This window comes from Gossypium hirsutum, chromosome A07, assembly GCF_007990345.1.
Source record: "Gossypium hirsutum isolate 1008001.06 chromosome A07, Gossypium_hirsutum_v2.1, whole genome shotgun sequence".
In the NCBI taxonomy this organism is placed as follows: Eukaryota; Viridiplantae; Streptophyta; class Magnoliopsida; order Malvales; family Malvaceae; genus Gossypium; species Gossypium hirsutum.
In genome coordinates this window covers 52,217,653-52,234,872 of record NC_053430.1, presented here as the reverse complement: position 1 = coordinate 52,234,872, position 17,220 = coordinate 52,217,653, and the positions used below count along the sequence as shown (strand labels likewise).

General features: G+C 33.6%; 1 long non-coding RNA gene across 1 annotated transcript; it reads right to left on the bottom strand.

The window, feature by feature from the left end:
- Positions 1-7,981: 7,981 nt before the first annotated feature.
- On the bottom strand, positions 7,982-8,800 carry LOC121232355 (uncharacterized). The gene is made up of 2 exons (XR_005930766.1): positions 8,607-8,800; positions 7,982-8,300 (listed from the first exon to the last, which is right to left on the bottom strand). It is a non-coding gene; the product is annotated as an uncharacterized lncRNA (long non-coding RNA).
- Positions 8,801-17,220: the final 8,420 nt, after the last annotated feature.

Below are 17,220 nucleotides of genomic sequence, written 5' to 3'. Positions count from 1 at the left end.
TTGGCCGTAAGGGCAAGTTGAGCCCGAGATTCATTGGGCCGTATGAAATCTCCGAACGAGTGGGGCCAGTTGCGTATAGATTGATTTTGCCCCCTGAGCTTGAAAAGATTCACGATGTCTTTCATGTTTCGATGCTTCGACGCTATCGATCTGATCCGTCGCATATAATTAGCCAATCAGAGGTTGAAATTCAAGCCGATATGAGTTATGAAGAAGAACCGATACGTATCCTAGCTCGTGAGGTGAAAGAGTTGCGAAACAAAAGGGTTCCGTTGGTTAAGGTGTTGTGGCTCAAACACGGGATCGAGGAAGCAACCTGGGAACCCGAGAGCTCGATGAAAGAGCGATATCCAAACCTATTTACTGGTAAGATTTTCGAGGACGAAAATTTCTTAAGTGAGGGAGAGTTGTGACAGCCCAAAATTTACCCTAGTCGGGAAGTGGTTTCGGGACCACAAGACCGAGTCGTAAAAATAATTACTTGCTATATTCTATGCTTATTATGTGTGAACATGAGTATGTGGAAGTTTCACTCCCTAATTTTACCAATTGCATGAGAAATTATTAATTGGGATCAATTTGAGACATTGTAAAAATATGATAGTCTAATTCAAATGGTCTATTAGTGCATGTACCAAAAAGAGTGGTTTTGCATGTCAAATTGCCCAAAAGATGATGGGTGGCCGGCCAAGGAGTGATGGTGCTCCACTTATTCCAATTTATTATGTTTTGTTTAGTTAACAAATGACTTAAAATAATTGTAATAAAATGGAATAAAAGAGAAAAAGGAAAGAGGAGTGTTCATATTCTTCTCCACCTTGCCAAAACCGAAACCAAAGAAGAGAAAAAGGAAAATTCTCCTTTAGGCAATTCGGCACTACATCTTGCTAGTAGGAGGTAAGTTTTGAAGTGTTAGTTAAATCTTCTTATATGTTTAAGTCAATTTGTGAATGTATTTTGACAATATTAAGAAGGATTCAAACTTTTATGATGGTTGGACACTAAACCGTGTATCAAAGTGCTAGAATTAGTAGTTGTTTACATGTATTATTGAATGAGTAGAAGGTAGAAAGGGGGTTTAGATGGAAGGTTCATTTGATTTATTTTTGTCCTTGTATGAGAAGAGGTTCATTGTTAAGGCCGAATGAGCATGCTAGATTAGTTGAAAAAAATGTTCATGCTATGAGGTAATTTGAACAATTGACCGAAACATGGAAGGAAGGGTAAGAATTATAAATTATGTTTTAGGGTGGAAGGTATAATGAAAGTTGTATTAAGCTTAATGTGCATACTTTGGCCTAAGTGTGGAGGAGAATTCGGCTAAGATAGTTGAATGTGGGTGTTGCCGATTTTTTTTTTAATGTAGATTATGGGAGTAGCTATAATGGGCATTAAGATGTTGAACTTAAGAAATTAGAAGTAAATGAACTTGATAGTATTTAAGAGATAGAGGTGATAGATTAATGTTGCACATTCGGCTATGGTTAGGCATGTTGATGACCTTATCTTGATTTAAATAATTAGGCATAAAAGGGGTGGTAAAGGGGATGGAATTGTTGAATGATTAGTTGGGTAACAAAAGAGGCATTCGGCCATCTCTTGAGAGCTTGTGTGATGTTGGGTTTAAAATTAGCAAAGGTAACTTACCTAATGCATGTGCATGTGTGATTAGATTTTTTTTGATGACATGATAGTTGCATGAGGTTGTTAGCCGAATATACTAACATACATATACATGTGAAATTGGATTGTAAATATTTAGCAAGGTGATTAAACTAGTTAAATTATTGATTTAGCTCAAGGAGTTAAAGGAAGTGAATCGAGCAAAGGCAAAGAAAAGGTTATCGAGTAGCCGAGTTGGAACCGTCTTACCCAACACGAGGTAAGTCATTAAGCATGTAGTTGGTATTATTTCAATGGTCATAATGTTATGTATTGATGCTGAATGGAATGAATAAATGTACATATATATATGCATGTACGTATGTGATGATGAAATTGTTGAATGAAATAAAAGAGGTAAGATGTAATGAGTTGTTGATCTCGGCACTAAACGTGCGGGATAACCATTTATGACCATGAGATTGGCGCTAAGTGCGCGGGATTAAATTGTACAGCACTAAGTGTGCGATTCGACTATGTTGCACTAAGTGTGCGAAATGAATATGATGCACTAAGTGTGCGAATTGATCATGCGGCACTAAGTGTGCGAGTCTGACTATGTAGCACTAAGTGTGCGATTTGATTACGTGGCACTAAGTGTGCGAGTTGATTATATAGCACTGAGTGTGCGGGCTCAATATACATTCGTGAATCATTATGGACACTATGTGTGCGACACTATTGAGTTGATCGCGGACAGCGGATCGGGTAAGTGTCTTGAGTACATGGCTAATATGTGCTATGCGTATACTTGGTGTGGAGCTCGGTAAGTTGAACCTATGTGACAACTATACTTGAAGTCACGTACATAAAAATTTATCGTAGGATGGGTGAAAGGCCGTTTTGTGGTTTGATTGTAACGAAAATAAATTGATTTATGAAAATGCTTCAATGTCCTATTGATGAGTATATGAATTGTGAAGGCATGAATTGATATGAAATTGAATCGGTAGGTTGGAGGAACTATGGCATGGTTCGGTATGGATGGAGTAAATTGTCTCATTCCATTTTGTTCCTCTTGTGATAATGTTATTGATGTATAGTAGAGCATTGCTTATGACTTACTGAGTTATAAACTCACCCGGTGTTTCCTTGTCACCCATTATAGGTTGCTTGGACTCATCAATTTTTGCGGGGTCGGGCCGTCATCGAAGTCATCACACCGGATAGCTAGTTTTGGTACTTTCTTCTTAGTGTGCTTAGAAGATCATTTTGGCATGTATAAGCTAGTACGTTGTGTTTGAATTATGGCATGTAAACTTTAAGCCATGCGAAAATGGCACGAATGTTCGATTGAGTTGGATCGAGGGTAGGCATGAAATGGACCTAGTTACTTTCGTAACAGATGCTGGCAGCAGCAGTGTCATGAGATTGAAAAATGACTAAAAATAGTAGGAGTGGAATTAATTGATGAATAAATTACGTAATCGAAGCTCGATGAGTCTGTTTTCATGAGGAAGTAACGAAAAGATCATATGGGCAGTATATTAAGAGATAATCAGATTTTAGTGGGACAGGGCCAGAACGGTTTCTGGATTCCCTGCTCCGACTTTGGAAATTCATTATAAATTAACCAGAGATAATTAGGGGTCGTACCATATATGTGCAGATTCCTCGCTGAGTCTAGTTTCCATAGAAACAAACGGCAACAGTATTGAAGCCCCGTGCAGGGAGATATCCCAGTCGTAATGGGCAAAGGTCAGTGTAGTCGACCCCTGCAACTTGGGGAACTTTGACTAATAAACTGTACTGATTGGCCCAACCAAAAATTCTAGAAAAAAATACATAGATGGGCACATGAGTCTAGTTTCTGGAAAAATTTACGAAACTGATTTTCGAGTTCCGAAGCTCAAGATATGATTTTTAAAACGACTAGTACACAGATTGGGCAGTGTCTGGAAAATAAATTTTTGTAAGGGGTTAAAGCCAGTTAACACCTCGTGTTCGACTCCGGTGTCGGATTCGGGTTCGGGGTGTTACAAATCAATGCAACAACACTAGCATCATAGAGAGTGAAAGTACCAGTAATCACATCTGGAAACGAAGCTTCTTCACTAGTGCGGATAGCATAAGCTCTGGCAGGTGCGCGAGTCTCAGACCTAATAGTCGTGTCTTTAGTTCCCCTCTGACTGCCACTCACATTACCCATATTTCTAGGTGGTCTACCTCGAGCTGCCATGTTACTCGGCCTCGTATTCTGCTTCATGTCTTACTTAACCAACTCAGGGCATTCACGAATGAAGTGATCCATCGAACCACATTTAAAACAAGACCGATCATTCAATCTACAACTGTTGGGATGTCATTTACCGTAATGTTTGCACTTAGGTTGGTTCGTTCGAATGTTACCAACACTAGCTACTGAGGTAGCTCTCGAACTCACGGGTGGTCCGTCTCGATCATGTCTAGAATAGCCCACAGTCGCCTTTGAAAGGTTAAAGTCATCTTGGAATTTCTTTGATGCCGACTGAAATGTTTTACCCGATGATCTTTTTCGTGAATCTCTAGCTTTAAAGTCAGCTTTTCTTTTCTCTTTCCCGAGCTCTTCGGCTTTGCATGCTCGCTCGACTAGTTGTAACACCCTTATAACCCGTATCCGTCACCGGAGTGGGTTATGAAGAGTTACCAATCCAAAACACTACATTCGTACCTTCACATTTATATAAGTTCATTAGCAATTATATGCATAGCCAAACATAATCAAAGATCAAAATTTAGACTTATTCCGACATTCAAAAATTGCCATATTCACATGGCTTATATACAACAACATCTCAAAATATCATTCACTTAGTATATTCTATACATGTCATACTAGCTCCAACACATAGTGGTACCAAAATGATAGATAGTGTGACGAGTTGCTGACGATCCCTTTCCGAGCAGGCGACTGGAGTCAACAATCTATAAAACAGAGAAACGTAACAAACGGAGTAAGGTTTCATAAGCTTAGTAAGTTTTAAGCAATGCAAACAAATAAACGCAATTATACTTCGTTTATTCAATTTCTCAAGAGGCTATTTTCTAGGTATATTGCCATTTGGCCGAACATACACAAGCACATAATGCACATTCAGCATTCTTATAACAATTAATCTGAATTCATATAACATAAATAAATCAAATACACATACTTTCACACCTTGACCGAATGTATCATGATCGTAGGTATAGTTATAACATTTATTCACATATGTATCACATTATACACTTATGATTCAATTCAAATCAAACTCACATATGAGTACATAATGCGTACCTGGCCCACTTAACGTATTGAATGTATTCATTTGACAATCTAACACGAGGTACCTTAGTCTTAGACTTTCATCAAATCACCGACATGTAGCTTGCTAGGTTTTAAAAACCCGAATCCATTCACCGGCATTTCGCCTGCTAGGCTCGAGGCCCGATATCCTTTCACCGGCATTATAGCCTGCTAGGCTCAAAGGCCCAAATAGTGTCTCACCAGCATTATAGCCTGCTAGGCTCAAGGGCCCGAATAGTGTCGTACGATAATCAAATCAATAAGTTCCTTATAACATAATCATATCAATTAGGTACTAGCATCTTTCGAACATATATAATTGTACATCTCAAACATTTTTCTTTCATCTCATTTTCACACTTACCATTTGATAGCTTATGCATAACATTTCACTCACATTCATTTCAAACTTATCATTCGATTATAAAAGCACATTGCATATTTACCAACATGTTATACTTGCCGTTAGGCCATATAAGCATGATACAACACACCATCATTTCATCTTTAACATTCGGCTAAATCCCTACCGTACAAGGAATGCCTAATTCACATAATATATCAGATTATAATCTATTGTTATTTACGTTGGATTACTTAAAACTCACCTTGAATATTTTCGAACAGTCTCGGATCGGCTATTCAATTCAACTACATTCTCTTTTCCCTTATCCGAATTTGCCCTTCTATGCTCTTGAGCTTAAATTCAACAATTTTAAACTAGTCATTATTCAACTATTTAAGCATTACTTTCAAAATATAATATATATATTCGACTTTCACACATAAAGATCATAGTAAGTATATAAGAAATCAATAAGCAACTCATTAACAAATTTTTATCAATGTATACCACATAATCACAAATTCACTATAAGCTGTCTTCCTGAGCAACAGTCACTAAATTATTTATAACTGGAGCTATAAAATCCAAATCAATTACCGTAAATTTTCCCTGAAAATAGACTCATATATATTTTATCCATAAAATTTTCATAATTTTTTGTTTGTCCAATCAATACCAGATTTTTCTTAAAGTTTCCCCTGTTTCACTATTTGACTAATCTGACCACTCTTCACTACGAATCAAATTTATCATTGTAAAGAATTCAAAATATGTCCTCATTTATTTCATTTGAAACTAGACTCATTAAGGAGTCTAAGCATATAAATTTTATCTTATGACCTTTTTTTACAATTTATAATGATTTTATAAAAACAGAACAGGGGATCTAAAAGTCATTTTGACTCTATCCCACATCACTTCAAATATCTCATTATTGGAAATTCTTTTCTTTTACAGTTTCTTTTATAAGAAACTAGACTCATTAAGCTTTAATTACATAATTTATTCAGCTTCTAACTCAACTCCCACAATTTATGGTGATTTTCCAAAATCACGTTACTGCTGCTGTCCCAAGCAGATTTATTACCAATTTACTCTTTCTCAACTCTTTGCATTCATATTATTTAAACATGTATATCCCCAATCAATTTCATCACATATCTATAATTTCACTTAAGCAAAATCTCAATACAGTACATCGTGCTCAAATCATTATTCAAGTTCAAATTCGGCTAACACACATATAAATACTAGCAACTAAATATTAACATTGCATTTCACCATAATAGCCAATTGCCATTAAACAATTAAGCCATAATTATTCAATTTTACCAAGCTTCAACTTAATTTATAACTATCTAAATCATTTAAAATATTCAACATCAAAATTTTTTTGCATTTCATACTATAGTCGAATGTATAGCTCATCAAAAAGATATTTATTCATGTTCCCTTAACACATATTGGTTAACTAGTTCATGCATTATACTTTGGCACATTTGGTCATTAAAGCAACAATCTATTTAACATTCAAGCATTTTATACTAACATTTATCCCAAGGCCGAATTCATATATAACCTTTAATACTCATTCAAAGTTTATATTTTACATAATCTATATACACAACATTAACCTAATATCAATTTACTAAACATTTTAACAAATTTTTCTTCAACTATCCACGCATTCAGCAATGACAAAGACAATGTAACAAACCTTAAATTCAACTTATAACAATGTATAACTCATCCAAAGCATCCACTCCATTTCATCATTTTAAAGCACAAACATTACTCAAGATTATCCAAGTTCACATTCAGCCATAGTACACACAACATGTTAGCCGATTTTCCCACTTAGCATCTAATGCACATATATGCTCATTTGTTTGGCTCAACTTCACCTATCTACCATTATTCATCAAAAGAACATGAAACAACAACCATTTCCTTCATTTCAATTCATGACCGAATACTCACAACACAACCAAAAACCGAAATATACTTCATGGGTTAAGGTAGAATCAAGAAAGGAACTCATAAACATCAAGATAAAAGCAAACTACCATGAGATTACCTTGGATTTTTCTTCCCCAAGTGACCGAACATTCAAGAGCTTCCCTTCCCCTATTTGTTTTCTTAAGTTCAGCTATGAAGAACAAAGATGGACAAGCTTTGTCCTTTTCATCATTTTGTTATTTTATTTCTCTTTATTTTATGATAATAAAGTCATTAAATCTCATAGTGCTAATTTAAAATGCATATTCCATTTATTCCCATCATGATGGCTAGCCACTACACCTTAATGTGGGAATTTTGACATGCAAATCCACCTATTTCATACTATAAGTTATTTAGCCACTACAAGTTAGCCTATAGCATTTTCAAAAATTTTCACATAAGTCTTATTTAATAATTTCACATACAATTGACAAGATCAAAGCATAAATTTTCACACATGCATTTTTACATATAATAAACACATAATATAACATCTAATTATTTTTGTGACTCGATTTTGTGGTCCCGAAACCACTTTCCGACTAGGGCCAAATTAGGGCTGTCACACTAATACAACGAACTCTTTTTATTTGAAGTGTCTCAACTAACTACTTAACGTCTTCATTCAACCTGTAATGGGCCAAATCTGCCCGGGCCCAACAACCAAAAACCAAAATTAAAAATAAATAAATAAAAAACCACAGTCCATCAATAATAGTCCATTAGCCCAAACCAACCCAAACAATTAAAAAACAACTAAGCTAAACCAAATTGTTAATAGCCCAAGTCCCTTTATTACATTAGCCCAATAATCATCAGCCCAATTAACAAATCCCTAACCCAGAAAAATACATGGCCCAATGGCCCAAAACCTAGATCTAGGATCGGCCAAACGAAACCCTAGGGCTCTCTCCGTGCGCCGCAACCATTCAGCCTCCACGCCTCGGTACGCTCCAGCGTTTCAGTAGTCACGCGCGTGCCCATACACCAGCTCTCGTACCCGAACGCCAGCACGTCTTGTACCTGCAACAAGGACAAACACAGCAGCAAATGCAAACACCCAGCAGAATAGACAAAAAACAAGGGAGAATATTGTATTTATGCTTTATTTTCTAGCATTTTTCTCTTTCTCTTCGGCTATAAAAGCCAAGCTTTGAATCAATTGTAAGGTTACGAAAAATGGAGGCAATATACAATAGAAAACAATAAAAAAACCGAGAAAGGTGACCTTTTTCTCCTCTTAATCCTCTGTTCTTTTCACCTGTTTTTATCGATTTCTTTATCATTTACATCAAAAAAGAGCGAAAGAAAAAAGAAAAGAGGACTTACCCTACGATTAGGCTGTTGATTCCCTTTCACTTCGTCGAGATCGGAGTTTAAAGGGAAGTCTGTGGGTAAAAGAAGGCTAGATCTGGCCTGAGAACCGTCGGTCACCGAAGAAATGGTGGTTCGACGGCCACTTGCTAAATGAAACCCTAACAAGGGGAGTCAGCAACTTTCATTTTAGGGATGGGCTTTGTTTTAAAAAGGGAATAAAAAGGGAGATTAATAAAGGACGAAACGATGCCGTTTGGATGGGTAAGGGTTCGCGCGTTAACCCGATGGGCAGGCCGGATCCGCGCCCTTTTGTTCTGAATGGGAAATTTGCGCCATAGGTCCTCCCCTTTTGCGTGTGCATTCAGTCCAACCTTTTTTTATTTTTTAAATTAGCTCTTTAATTTGCATGTATTTTCATTTTAGTCCGCTGCTCAGCACAGCGTTTTGGTCTAAAGGATATTTCTATTTCTAGTCCCTACATATTTGCGCGGATTATTTATTGATCCAATTTTCGATTTTTTATTTATAAACTATTCATCTTATTTTAATTCATTTTTATTTTAGTTTTCTATTTGTATAACTTACCTTTTAAACATATTTAATATTTCTATATCGATCTATTTTAATCATTTTGTTTGGTTATGTTTGCACATTTGTTTTTGAAGTTTTTTATTTAGATTATTTTAACATTCTTGTACAATAATCTTTTAGATAATATATATATTTGTACATGTAGTATTTTAATTGAGTTTTTGACTTGTAATGCTTACTCTTTTAAAGTTCCTAATATTTTTATATACGTGTGTATATGCGTTGAGTTCATTTGAAAACTTTATTTTGTTTATAAAATCATCGTTTTAAAATTCTTTTCACGTTAAATTATTTTAACGCTTTTATATAACATTTTGATTAAATACTTATATATATTGGTACATATATTTGATCTATATACTTTATTAGATCCATGATTTTATGCCTATAGCCTTCTTTGTGTAATGAGTTCAAGGTTCTTTTTATCATGTTATTTTGATGTTTATATGATATTTCTTTAAATATTCTATATATGTTTCATGTACATTTTTTTTTAAAATCAAGGTTTGTAATTTGTAATTTGTAATATTTGTTACTTTAAAGTGCTTAATATTTTTATATATTTGTTGAGCTATTTCAATAACCTTTTCACATATTTTTCACCACCATTTTGTAGTTCATTTTTATACTATATTATTTAAAATATTTATGTAACACTTGTTCAAATGTTTCATGTATATTTGTTCCTAAATGGTTAACAATTTAGTTCTATGTACATATTTAGTCCCATACTAAAGTTATTTTATGAATTCTCTTAAATTTTTCTATATATATATATATATATATTCCTTTACGTACATAAGTCACCCTTTTTTAAAAAACACATTTTACTACACAATGTTTTGGTTTAAAATTCCACATTTAAATACTATTTTATACATGTACATACGTCTTTTAAATCTGTTTTGTGCGTTATGTCTCGTCTTGTACCCTTTTTATTCTTTTGCACATATATTATTTAAATTATCATGTACTGTGTCAACTTTTAAATGAATTTGTGTCTAAAATATTTTACATGCAATTTGATTTAAACTTGTGTTCTATAATATCCATTTCAAAAATTATATATCTATTCCTAGTTTTTATACAAGTTTGTCAACCTATATATTATGTGTCCATTTATTCGTTATTATTTTAAAATCGTTATGGCACATTAGCTTCTAATTGCTATGTTGTTTTTCTACATCTTGCATTGATTATTTTATATCGTGCAATGTATATTATTGTGGCATGTTATTGTGTGTATTGTTTTGGTTGTGTTGAATTGTTACATTATTATTTTCATCATTGTATTATGATATCAATTATTTCCCATGCATGATTGTAATTAGATTATATTTTTTGGTTAGTTGTATTTAATTTTTAGTTCGTTAATTGATTGTATCTTATGTGTGCACATCATCCTCTATCATTATTTTTCATTTGGTTTATGAAATGTGGTTTTATAAAATTTAAATCTTTATGACCAATTTCATCTTATTTCAAAACGCATTAAGACGTTTTAAGCTAGATTTATGATTATACATTTAAAAATACTTTAAAACGATGACGAGATTCGATATTTGGCAATTCGCGAAATAGTGCCCAAATGTGTTGGGTTGCAATTTCGCGTTTGCTCGAAATAATCGAATATCCCTTCAAACTTTCACTCATGCCTTTTAAAAATTCTTTAAAACGAAGGCAAAGTTTGATATTTGGCAATTCGCGGAATCATACCCTAACGTGTTGGGTTGCAATTTCTCGTTTGTTCAAAATAATCAAATATCCCTTCTAGATTCCATTCAGGTCTTCTAAAAATCCTCTAAAACGAAGGTAATACTCGGTGTTTGACAATTCAGGAATCATACCCTATCGTGTTAGGTTGTGATTTCTCGTTTGTTCAAAACAATCGAATATTCTTTTAGGTTTTCACTCATGTCTTTTAAGAAAACCCTTTAAAACAAAGGCTATGTTCGATGTTTGGCAATTCAAGAATCGTGCCCTATCGCACTGAGTTGCAATCTCTCATTTGTTCAAAACAATCGAATATCTCTTCGGAATTTCACTCGTATTTTCTAAAGTGAGGCAATGGTCAATGTTTGGAAATTCGAGGAATCGTGCCCTATTGTGCTGGGTTTCGGTTTTCCGTTGGACTAAATAGTTGAGCATCCTTTTGTAATTTTCAAATTATAAATTTTTAGACGTCAAAACAAGAAGATTTTTTGACAATCAACCCGGGTTATTCAAATGTTATTAAAAAAGAACCACATTTCAAAAACATTTTTAATCTTAGACATAAGGACAGTATTTAATCGATTGGGTACCAATTTTGGGCACAGTGAGGGTGCTAACCCTTCCTCATACGTAACTGACTCCTGAGCCCGTTTTCTAAAATTTTCGTAGACCAGAATCGTTATTTTAGTAAACCAAAAATGTTTTATTAAAATAACCAAATTCTTAGGTGACCCGATCACACCAAAACAAAAAGATCAGTGGCGACTCCATGTATTTGTTTTCCAAAAAGTCGATCCCCCGTTTTTTTATTATTAAATTTAAAATTTTAAAAGAAAGGGTGGTTTCGAAACAACCCGTATTCAAATATTTTACACATTATAGCTTCAATTGAAACACATTCCCGGGAATATTTGCTGAGTCTTACAAATTCCCGTTCACATTCTGTTACGGTCATACGACCCTGTTTCAACTCGAGGAATTCTTTACGTTTTTTATCAATGAATCTCTGGCTGATGTATTTCTTATGGAATTCAGTCTGAAAGAACTCCCAAGTCACCCGTTCTTTTGGAACTATTGATATTAATGTATTCCACCAGTGATACACAGAATCTCAAAGTAAGGATACAACACATTTTATACACTCGTCAATGGTACAAGATAGCTCATCAAACACACGAATAGTATTATCAATCCAGAATTTAGCTTGCTCAGCATCGTCATCAACAGTGGCTCTGAATTCTTCAGCCCCATGTTTTCTAATTTTATCAACCGGTGGCTTATTTAATCTCATCGGATCAATAACTTGAGGTACCACGAGTATCTGAGGAGGATTAGGCGGTGGCGGGGGTTGTTGAACAGCCGGATTTGTCTGGATATACTGTGTGAACCATTCGTTCATCATCTGGAAGAAGGCTTGCTCAGCCTCTCCCTCGTGGCTACTCTAATAGGTCTAAAATCAGATTACACTACCCCTAGAGCGAGAGCGGGTGATGTCATCTGCTATGGCTCGATCGGGATCTATTTACTATATGAAAACACATTTTAATTGTCAAGAATCATCACATTATCATAGTATATAAATATGACATGTATAGCTAGACTCATACGCGCTACGTTAGTCCTAGAGTTGACTAAACCGTAGCTCTGATATTAATAAAATTTAACACCCCTAACCCATATCCGTCGCCAGAGTAGGGTTACAAAGCATTACCTGACATAATACAACTCAAACAGACATTTTTTACATTCCATACTTTGTAATTCATCCACATTAAGAATACTTATTTCAGCAAGAAAATTTGAAACTTAATACATATACATATTTAAAAACTAAATGAACCATATTACTCAAGTTTGGTACCAGTCACATATGCGGCATGATTATTAATTAATATAAACAAACATGCCTTGTACAAAAAATGCAAATTAAAACAACCACACGACAATAGTCATACATTTTCATAAACATCATTTAAATAAATATCATTTAACTCTAAACATACCTCTTTTCTAGTCACTCGACCATACGCATATTGAACCAATTAAAACATAAGTACCATAGCAACATTACAACATGACCGAACATACCATAGTTGCTTATACAACATGTGCATATTTACTAATATTAATAAACTATATCTAAATATATTTACCAAATTTATCATAATTTATGTGCATATGACCATAATAAATTGAAACATTTTGAGCACAAATAACAACCAAAAAGTATATCCATTTCGCATGCTTATTATCATGCCTATAATTACTTACACATTATCAAACAATTAGCCAACATTCGATTATTCAAAATAACTTCAATATGACTTTTAAAATTTTATTAACTCTTTACTAACCAAAACCAAACCTAAACAGCTAATTCATATGTAAACATGTCATAAGCATATACCTTTTATTTTAATTAAGGTTAGCTGAATATAAACATGCATTATAACCTATTTTAACTCATAAAATAACCAAAGCAACTATACATACACCTACTCACACATTACATTAACATTTAACTAAATAATCATATTCATGTCTATACCAAATTTCATCATTACTCAAATCGAAACACATATTAAAACATCACAAGTATACCATGAAACATAATTCCCACAATAAGTCTAAAGCATAACCGAATGCACGTAAGTAATACCACATATATTCAACCATCAACTAACTCATTAATTAAACCAATTCATATAACCTAATACCACACATATATACACCATGGAATATACTTCCAAATTGAATTTAATTCATAGCCATACACACAAAATTTAACATTATAATTTAGCCATTTTTGCATGGCTATCAATATATACATACTTCAAAATCAAACATAATAACTAGCCTATACATGCCATGTAACATCCCAAAATAGGGCTTAAACAGAATAGTGGTTATGAAACCACGAATTCAAGGTTAAAAAAATTATTTCAATTAATTTTTAAGGTTTATTCATTTATTGAATAATTGTGTAAAAATTTCGTTTAGAAATTTTATGTATAAGTGCCTAATTTGATAATTAGGACTAAATTGTAAAATTAGCAAAATATGTGTTCTAGATAATAAAGGGGATTTAATTGAAATGGGTTCTTAAATTGGAGGTCCTTATTTAGCAATTAGACCATTATATTCAAGTTTGGACAAAAATGGGCAAGAATAGGACAAATTTGAAAAAAAAGCCTTTAAGGGCATTTTGGTCATTTAGTAATTAAAAGAATTAAAAAGGGAAAATAAAGCCAAAATTGGTAGCATGGGGGAATCCATGTTTAGGGTTTCCAAGCTTTCCAAGCTCAATAGTAAGTCTGTTCTAGCCTCGTTTTTAATGTTCTTTACGTTTTTAGAGTTTCGGTAACTTGATTTAGCTTATTCTAGCAATAATTCATGCTAGGGTTCATATTTGGAAAAATATCCATAGGTTAAATGTGTTTATTTTGATGTTTTATGGTAGAATATGAAGCTTGAAATTATGTTAAACAACTTTTGCTAAGCGATTTTAAGTGAAAACGAGTAAAACGACATAATTAGTAAAATACCTAATGTTCATAAGTACATGATAGAGTGGGGATTTGATGTTTCTATAGAAGGGAAAAATGTCCAATGTGTCATAAAACATAAGAAAAATGGATAAATTTTAATTTTCGAGCCTAAGGTCAAAATCGTAATTCTGCAAAGGTTTAGGGACAAAATTGTAATTTTTCTAAAGTTTGAGTTAAGGAATGTTTTGAATATTAAATTAATTAAATAAGTGAAATATGATGTTTTACATCCCGAAAAGTGAGATTTGGACCTAGAACGGGAGAAAAATCGAAAATCGAGAAACTTGGTAAAATGGTCATTTTGGTATCAAGGTAAGTTCATATGTTTAATAAGCATTTAATTATGCATATTTGAATGATAAATTGATATTTTGGCCATAAATACTTTAGTATTGAGTTTCAGATATAATGATTAATGTTCGATAATAATTTGATATTGGAAAGAGAACTTGTATAATTTATATGTAAGACCATATTTTGTATTATGGCTTTGTACGACAACAAGAAAGTATTGACTAGCATAGTTTGATGAGAATAAGTTAAGCTGATGATATGATGAGATTGAGAATGTATATATGTAAGTTGAGTAGCATTTTATTATTATGCAATTATTGTTATTAGTATTGTTATTATTGAGTTATGCGACTAACCTTGAGAATTTGAGCAAGTATGTTTCAGCTATGACTTGACAAGGCATTGATATCTCAAAGCCCATGGTTGTACCATGGCAATTAAGGAAGAATTGACGGAAAAGTCCATGTTCATAACATAGCATATGGCATTTAAGGAGGAATTGACGGTTAAGGATACCATGTAAGACCATGTCAAGACATGGCATTGGTAAGGCAAGGATCCTGTGTAAGACCATGTCAAGACATGGCATCGACATTGATTAAGGACTCCATGTAAGACCACATCAAGATGTGGCATTGGCACTAAGACAAGGATACCATGTAAGACCATGTTTGGAACATGGCATTTGGTAAGACAAGGATACCATGTAAGACCATGTTTGGAACATGGCATTTGGTAGATAAGGATATCATGTAAGACCATGCCAAGGCATGGCATTGATAAGTTCTATAAGGCAAGGAAATCATGTAAGACCATGTCAAGACATGATATTGATGAGTTACTATAAGGCAAAGGTCCCATGTAAGACCATGCCAAGGCATGGCATTGGTGAGTCATAAGGCAAGGGTACCACGTAAGACCATGGCAATGGTAAGTTCAAAAGGAAAAGGTCCCGAGTAATCCAAAGTAAGTCAAAGAAACGATAAGGTGAGAACATGAAGAAAGAGTATAGGTATGCATTTAAGGCTTATTTAATATTGAGATTGTAAATAATTGAGATTATCAAGTATTAAGTAAGTGATGAGTTTTCAGTTATGCTTGTGACACTCTATGACATGATTGGCATATGCCTATATTATGAAAGAGTACTCCTGTGTTAAGTGAGATGTTGCAGGTATGTAAGCAAGCTATTAAGTAAGGTGTCTTTTGTATTCTGAGCCTTTGGTAAGGTTACCGATGAGTAAGATGGGAAAGTAAGAACTAAACATTATTTAAGCAATTATGACAGCATAGTAGTAAGCTAAATTGATTGCTAATGCTTATTATTTTACATGTGAACTTACTAAGCTTTATAAGCTTAATTCTTTCACTTTCACATGTTTCAGAGCACTTAAAAGCAAGCTCGGGTTAGAGGTCGTCAGAGATCACTTCACACTATCGACTATCAAGTTACCAATGGGTATCTTCATTTACAAATGTTCTAGTTTATGGCATGTATAGGACTTAGTCATTTTGTGTGTATGTCCTTATGATATGGCTAAAGAATGGTATGTAAATATTTGATAATGATTAGCTATTGAAATGGCTAATGAAGAACATGTTTCGGTGTTATGTATGCCTAAATGGTAGTTAATACAAAGAATCATGAAAAAGTGAAATTAGCATTAAAATAGTATTGAACAGCAGCAGTGACGTGATCTTGAAAAATCACCAAGAATAGTAGAAATGGAATTATGTGATGAATGATATATATAATTAAATCTTATTGAGGCTATATTCATATGAAAGAAACATAGTAAGAAAAAGAAGTGTATATTAAGAGATATTTAAATTTTAGTGATACAGGTCAAAGCGATTTCTGAATCCCCTGTTCTGAATTTATAAATTCACTACAAATTGTACAAAAATAATTAGGAGTTATAGTTTATATTTATAGATTCCTTATTGAATCTAATTTCAAGAGAAACAAACGGCATGGTTATTTGAATTCTGACAGGGACAAATTGATTCGTAGTAAGGAGAGGTTAAAGTAGTTGAACAGTGCAACAGGGGAAATTTTAACTAATAAACTGTACTAAGTGGCTATGACGCAGGTGGGCAGTTTTATAAGGAATAGTGAAACAAATTGTTTTGATTGTCTAAGTATTCGAAAAATTTTTAATGTTCCCGGTTTGGTCCTGAACCGTTTCAATTGCATGTTTTAAGTTCGAGGCCCTTTTTAGGGACATATTTAATGAATTTAAAATAAATTAATTTTAAAGCAAATTTTATGCCCCGAATTAGTAAGTTAAGTCAGGTAATGCCTCGTGCTCGACTCCGGCGACGTCTCAGGTAAGGGGTGTTACATGCCATAGATTCAAGTTCAAACTTATAAAATACTGCAAAAGTTATTGATAGTGTGATGGAATTCTTGACGATCCCCGAGCTTGTAACTAGCTTCAAAATCTATAAAAACAAAGAACATCACACACAGTCAATAA